The 7,379-nt window shown below is 48.3% G+C and overlaps 1 long non-coding RNA gene across 2 annotated transcripts; it reads left to right on the top strand.

The window, feature by feature from the left end:
• Positions 1-1,793: 1,793 nt before the first annotated feature.
• On the top strand, positions 1,794-4,322 carry LOC122393632. Of its 2 annotated transcripts, XR_006258726.1 has the most exons (3): positions 1,794-2,583; positions 2,866-3,008; positions 3,477-4,322. It is a non-coding gene; the product is annotated as an uncharacterized LOC122393632 (long non-coding RNA). The 2 variants fall into 2 exon arrangements; XR_006258725.1 differs by lacking the exon at positions 1,794-2,583 and having other exon boundaries at positions 2,601-3,008.
• Positions 4,323-7,379: the final 3,057 nt, after the last annotated feature.

The raw sequence follows: 7,379 nt of genomic DNA on the forward strand, positions 1-7,379 counted from the left end.
CGCTGTTTGACAGGCACTGACTGACCCATGGTACTGAGCAAGGTCAGCGTCCTGTCTGATGGGATGGGGTCGGTCTGTGACCTGACTGAAGGGGTACTTTTTGGTCGGATGGGCTTGTGCGATTCTCTGATTTTTTCTCAAAATGATTGGGTTACTTGAAGCATTAATCACGCGTACAAGCGTGCCTGAACTTTCCAAGAAATTGATAGAACGGGCAATCTGAATGTCTCGAATACTTTGATCACAATGCGTTTGAATTAGGTATGGAAATTCATTTGGTTGTAGGAATTGTGGTAATTTTACGCGTACAAATTTTTCGCCGTAACCAAAAATTTCTACTGTTTGTTTCACGAACAATGGATATGACTTTTCGTCATCAATAGTTAATGCATGTTTTTCTGCGGTTGTGAACATGTCTACCGTTTTATCAGGATAAACGATTTGATCGACAGATTTTTCATTGTCCTTTGTTGATAAAAGAAAACGTACTCTTTTACGTCTTTTGGGACTCAGACGTTTTGAGCGTCTTTCGACTACATTGGAAGAAAGAATTGGTTTTAGAAAGTTCACCGTACGACTCGATGGATTGTAAATCAATTTGTGAGCAATGATAAAATCGATTCCGAGAATGATATCGCATTTGAATGGCAAACTTTTTGCTGTAATGAAAAATTTGTGTTGAACTGTTTGACCAAGAATGCTAATATTCAGATTGACTTCACCTACAACGTCAATAGGATTTCCAGTAACATCAAGAATAGAGACACTGGGAGGTTCGTAAGCTACTTTTAAACCAGATTTTTGCAGACATTTTTCTGAAACTAAAGAGACACTACTTCCACTATCATAAAGAGCTGAACAAGTTTGACCCGAAATTTTGACGTCACGTAAAACCGGGGGATGTGCTTAACGGTCCCTGTCATCTGAAGCAACGCTCACGCACTCATCCCCTAGTGCAGTGAGCGGAACCCGTTTGGGCTCAGAGAACGACAGTTTCGACGCGGTGAAAAGTTCCGGTGACAGCTCGAAAATTCATGGTGATAGGAATTTGAATAAGAATTTGAACAACAATGACTTCTTTCTTGACAACAATGATGCGAAGAGTGAAGTGATTTTGAGCGAACAGTTTGATAACGGCATTTTTGCTGACGAGATTGACGATCTCGTCCTCGGCTCTGAGATTTTGATAGATTTTGATCTTGTTGAGCAATAAGCTCTTCTGCTACAGCTAATTCTAAATGAGCAATTCGCCTTAAAATATCTTTCATTTGGGTGTTGTACTCAATACTAAAATTCCTGGTAGCATCTTCCATGGTTAGCCAAACAAATAATGACAAAAATCATATAGAAAAACGAATAGAACTAAATATAAATCTCAAATTTCAAACATTACAAAAAGCAAATGAAATTAATTTAAAGAGAACTCACCTGAAGCCAAAAGTCCTCCACCGACAACCAATCACCACCGCTGGCACCAATTGTGGGCCGGCCATTTCGGCCGCCCTCGTCGGAGCCGGGGTCCGCGGATGGTGTTGGCGTCACAGTCGGTAGAGGAGAAGTGAGCGAGTGTATTTAGAGAACATAGGTTTTATGGTGGGTGTCGGGACGCAAGCACGTGACCGGACGGGCAGCCGGCCAGCGAGCCGGCTGTCCCGTGTCGCTATGCGCCCCAGACACCCAGACAGATACAAAAAATAGGGACAGATATTTGGGGCCTCCATCGGGAGTGGGAGGCCATGATTTCCTTCTCCACACAGTTTGTAAATCCATTAGTGATAAGTTTTATTCATTTTGTATGATTCTTTTCCTTAGTAGAAAAAGTGGCAGGGTCACCATCATCTTCCTTCCAATGAGGAGGGAAAGGGAGCCATTTATCACAATTTCTTCAATATGGATCCTCATAAATGTGACTTATACCAGTACCTCCTCAGGCTATTGTTCCATCCATTTGTGCTGCAGATGGCTTTCATATGGTCTTAGTCTGACAAAGCTAGGTGCTAAGAAAGAACAGCTTTGAAGTGCAATAGTTATTGATGCACATGTCATGTCTCTGAAGATAACTTCCAACAAGGCCCTAAATACACTTCCAATATGCCTGAGATGATTTCAGTCAAATTTAAGTGCAGGTAGGCTATCCAATGTTCAATGCATGTGTTAAGTGCTTTGAGGCACCTTAGGCTTAGCTTTGTTCTTTCTTAAAGTTGTCGAACTATAGCAATAGTCTCCAGTGCTCCCCTCGCCTATATCAGTTGTCTACCCCTGTACTCCTGACTCCCTCTGTCTTTCATTCATCCAGGTTACGCCAATGTTCTGCGCATACAGTTGCTGCTTTTTGGTGCGCACACACCCCAGGCACTCCATCTCGTCAACGCCTGAGAAGTTGGTGAAAGCGCCTCCTGCCAGACTTGCTGGATGGCTACTACCTGCACTTGCTAGCTGAACGGAAGCTCTTCCAACTAGCTGGCATGGCTCTCGGCAGCTTGGCTTACGCGTGGGACGCTGCAGACGCAATCATCGCCAGCCTCACACATGTCGAAAATCAGGCAAACTACATCAGCTGCTCACTGGTATGGGCCAAAGAAGGTATGGCGTGGCAGAGGCTTGTCTGCTCACCGTGTGTGCAATACAGAGATATAAGCTCCTAGATAATTAAACAAGTTCTGTGCACTGCTTTCTCAGGTATTTATTTGCTTGCTAGATCTGTGATTTGAGTTTCATCATGGACGTTTGCAATCTTGTGTACCGATGAAACCAAGTCTTAGCATAAAAGTTCGCCATTGAGTGCCTGTGGCCGGCTTTGTCGTTTGTATTGCAGGTAACTATGCTTTGTGGTTTCTGAGTTCTGAACACATTATCCTCCACCAGGCTCGTTGCTGGCGGTGGTTCTGGAGACAACGGTTCGATCCATCTGTAGGACGTCACTCGGCAAGAAGTTGTGGAGTGTGATGGTCATCCACGCGGCGCGCGTATCCAGTCACGTTGTCCAGAAACGATCACATTATCTCCAGGTCAGTAACTGTGTGAAGCAACGTTTCCACTGCTCAGTCAGCTGTGTCCCGCCACGTCACCAGGTCAGTGACGTGCTTACAATTTTGTGACACGTCGCCGCGTCCCTAGGTGAGCGGCTTGAGGGAACTTTGTAGGTATGCTACCGGGACGGGATGCCGGCTGATGCGGGTGCCGTTGCCAGTGGCGTGACGTTTGGTGGGTCTCGGACTCGCTCGGGCGTCATTTTCTTGAGTGAGAAATGTATTTACAGGCTAATGCACTGTTATTATAGCTGAGTGTGCGACTGGAAACGTTATGAGCCATGAGTCGTGGTCGCCGTGGCTAGTATTTTACGACCGTGGTGAACAATGTGACGGTCGCCGTGGCTGGTTTTGTGACGGCTGCCGTGACTGTTACATAACGGCCGTCGGGGCTGAAACGTGACGGTCGTCGTGAGACGTGACGTGCTGCGACTCGCTGTGTTACAGGTCACTCCGTGACTTGCCGGCGCTCGAGCTGACGGTGTCGCCCGAACGAAGGCTTCACGGCGACAAGTGCTGCCACCGCCTAAGACCATCCGACTCCGAAATGCTGATTGCCGGGCACGAACAAGAGGCTACAGGCATTTGGGTGCAACACCTGCTCCGAGTGCCCTGTTCTGAGGCGTCATCCGAAGAAGGCCGCATAGTGCACTTAAGGCTGTGTTCGGGTGTTAGTGCACTGCACTGTCGGATATGATCAAATGGCAGGCCCGTCATAAGATCTCAGTACGAAATTAAGATAGTCAGAGCCGACGTGATCGGTGGATAGTGTGCCAGGGTTGATTGAGCGTCCATGGGCGTGAGACACCTGGATCTGTGAAGGATACGCCGATACGTGTCCCGGATTCGACATCCCTCCCCCTCCGTCTCAACGGTGTTGGCTGAGATTGGGGTATTTTTACGGACTCGCCAATGTCCTGTAATTTCTGTTATGTAATTTGACGATCATGCCGTGGTCTCATTCTGTCTCGATATGCTAATAAATGATAAATGTAACAGAGGCTGGAAGTAAGGTGTGAGTGGCTGTAACCGGCAGGTTTTGGCGAGCGTGATATTTGTATCGTGAGGGCGCTAGCTGCAATCAATCGCGCGTTTTTGCTGAGCATCCGTGAGCGAGAAAATGCCTTCTCTGGAACCTAGCAGTACAGCGTGAAATCTGTGTATCTTTGGATTATGCTAGCATAACGTAATGTATTTTTGGTGTCCACTGCAGCTTCGGAACAGAAATATGGAGATTGGCTGTTTGCTGAAGCAAGGGTAAGCAATCCGTGCCAAGAATAAAAAACTATGTGAATTCAAGTATGTATGTCGCTGTATTTTCCAATTGTGTTACACAAACTACACAGAAATGCGTCAACTACTGATAACACCCGGCTACAAATACTAAAATGCTTGCAATGCTATACAAGAAGAGATATTGTAGATAACCTGGCGGCCGACTGGCGCGAAATGGCTACGATCGACTGCACGGACGTTGCTGGTGACTGGCGGACCAGTGAAAACAGGAAAGAAGATGAATAGCTCTAGCTCTCGTCTGCGCGCGGAAGGGCGCTGATTGGCGTGGCTCACAGACTCCATTGGCTCATCAGACTGTTATTGGTTTTCTCCCTCCCCTCCCACAGGCGTAACCAGGTATCTTAGTTGTGCGCGGAAGCGAGCGGCCAGAGCGGCGCTAGGTGTCGCCCTCCCAGCGACCGGGCAGTGCAGCTGAACGTGCCGCGGATGGTCCGCCTCTGATCTCGGACACTCCATAGAGTTGCATAGCGTCGATAGGCCGTATGGTGTCGCTATCGTAATTATAAAAGCGTAAGTAGAAGGTTGAAGCAGGATAGAATTCTATCTTCTTCGAGCTTTGTTACGCATAATAAGCATTGGCCGTTTCTTTACATATAATATCGCAAAGCACAGCTTTATGCGCTGGCTACGCTATGTGGCTACGCTGGCTACGATATGTGCGCGTCGGTTGCGGCAGTAATCATCGAAGAAATATATGATTTATGAACGTTTCTTGATCATAGAATGATAAAACATTGCAATGTTTGCCTGTTGTGAAGAAAACTCCTATACTGCCGCTCTATCGTCCGGAATTATTCGTGTTCGATTACGGTGATTCCGCCACTCTATCAGCTGATTTTTGTTTCCGAGTCACGTGACCAACCGGTGTCTCCCTGCGTCCAGGTTGCTGTCACTTGTGCTGGTCTTAGTGCTGCTGATGGCGTACGACCTCAGGTCCTTCCACATGTCCTTGGCAGGCCTCCTGGCCGCGAAGAACTCTGATCGCGCCCTCGCCAGGCCCGCCCTGAACCTCCTGTAGAGCGAGATGTACCGCTTCCGCGCGTCAGCGGTCCGCTGGGCGTCCCACTCTCTGCGAGCCGTGTCCCTCTGCTGCTGCAGCTCCAGCAGGTCCTCGCTGAGGGTGAGCCAGGGACACTCACGGTGCCTGAAACGGACGCGCTAGAGCCCTGCAATGGCTCCCATGCAGGGCTCCAGAGCCCCCACGTGGAACTTGGGGCCCCATTGCGGGTTCCTGGTCCCCACGCGAGCTCATGGGGCCCCATGAAGGCCCCACGCAGGCTTCTGGGGCCCCCACGCGGGCTCCGAGGCCCCTACGCAGGGCTCTTAGAGCGAGTTGAAGGAGGCGTAAGCCAAAAGTTTCTCGGAATTATCGGGTCCTTTCCTTACGATTTTTTAGATAAACTATAAGAGTAATGCCTTTTCCCTTGTCTCTTAATGATATGTTTAGGAATGTCCCTCAAATCAGTGCTAAAGCATTGTAGACTTGCTCATTGGGTACCTTTTATATTTTCAATTGTATTTTTCTGCTTCAGTTGAGGATTGCCGGAAAGCCTGGCGTAATATCCGAGATGCCTTCAGTAAAACTTTGCGGAAAGTTGAGAGCCAGAATCGAAGCGGTGCAGCCAGGGAGGACGTCGTGTCCCACTTCGAGTAGTCGTTGTTAGACTATTACGCCTTGAAAAGATTGAAGTAAATACAAAATCCTTTCTAGGTGTTATATTTCCTTTTAAAATAAGATGACCTTTATGTAAAAAGTGTATAGGTATACGAATAGCTACTAAGTGGCATCCAAAAAACTCCACCACGCATACTTTGAAAATAAGTATTTCCGAACTGATGCCGATGTTGCTATAGTTATAGTGCTCAAACCAGCCAGCCAGGAACCGTAATTTGATTATCTCAACAAAATCTTATTACGGAGCGAGCGAAGCGAGCGGAGTCTCATACTGAATTAAGGGAAAATCCTGAGTATGAGCGGCCGGCCGGCCGGCCGGCCGTGGGGACGCTCTTCAAAAGCTAATATCTTAGGAACGGGACATCCGATTGACAAGCGGTCTTCTTTACTGAATGTCACTTGGACGTAAAAGTTCTGTGGTGTGATGGCCACCATGCGTTCTTACCAACCACCGCACGTGGCGCGTGGTAAAGTTGGACATTTTTTCAGAACCCCCAAAATTGCAACCTCAATAACGGCACAACGGTTGGGCCGATTGAATTGAAACTCGGTACACAGTTAGGTCTCCATCAGATAATTCATCTGCATGTGTTAAGGTTGGGGTGCTACAGCACGTGCGCACGTGCAGGGGGCGCTCCCAGATCTCGAGAACGGCTGGGCCGATTGCGCTCAAATTTGGTACACGGTCGGGGACCAGTTAGTAGGGTGCCGTGCAAAAGTCAGTTTGGACCCCGCTTGCACGTGCGCACGTGCAGTGTGCCGCTTCCAGATCTCGAGAACGGCTAGGCCGATTGCGCTGAAATTTGGCACATCGCTAAAGACCGGTTAGTAGGGTGCAGTGCACAAGTTAGTTGGAGGTACCCCCTCGCAATTTCGCACGTGCAAGGCCCATCCTCTCGCTCGCTCCGTTGGTCGCCCAAAAGGCGTTTTACTGGTGTAAAAATCGGATAGTTACTTTAAAGTGTTTTTGTTTGTCATATACTTGTTCGTCGGCGGCCGCCTGATGGCGGTCCATCTGGGCGACCTACCTGCCAGGCAACTACCGCCCGATCGTTCGCGATGTACGTTTATATGGTCCAGCCTCCAGATGGTCCAGACAGATGGCTACTCCACTTAATTCAATAAAACAAAAAAGAAACTAGTCCTCATGTTGTTTTGTTCGACACAGGCGCACGACGCCATACAAGAACACTGAACACTTATCCCAGCGGCGAACACTGAACACTAGCCCCCAAAACCCGCAAGTCAAATCCACGACGGGCGGCGGCCGGCCATTAGAAAACAAACGGTAACGCGTTGCAAGCATGCGTATTGCATGCGTCTGGCATGGTCATTGCATTGCCATTGCAGTGTCATGGCCAGTGATTTACAGTCATGTA

This window comes from Amphibalanus amphitrite, unplaced genomic scaffold (assembly GCF_019059575.1).
Source record: "Amphibalanus amphitrite isolate SeventyFive unplaced genomic scaffold, NRLGWU_Aamphi_draft 000545F_arrow, whole genome shotgun sequence".
NCBI classification, from domain to species: domain Eukaryota; kingdom Metazoa; phylum Arthropoda; class Thecostraca; order Balanomorpha; family Balanidae; genus Amphibalanus; species Amphibalanus amphitrite.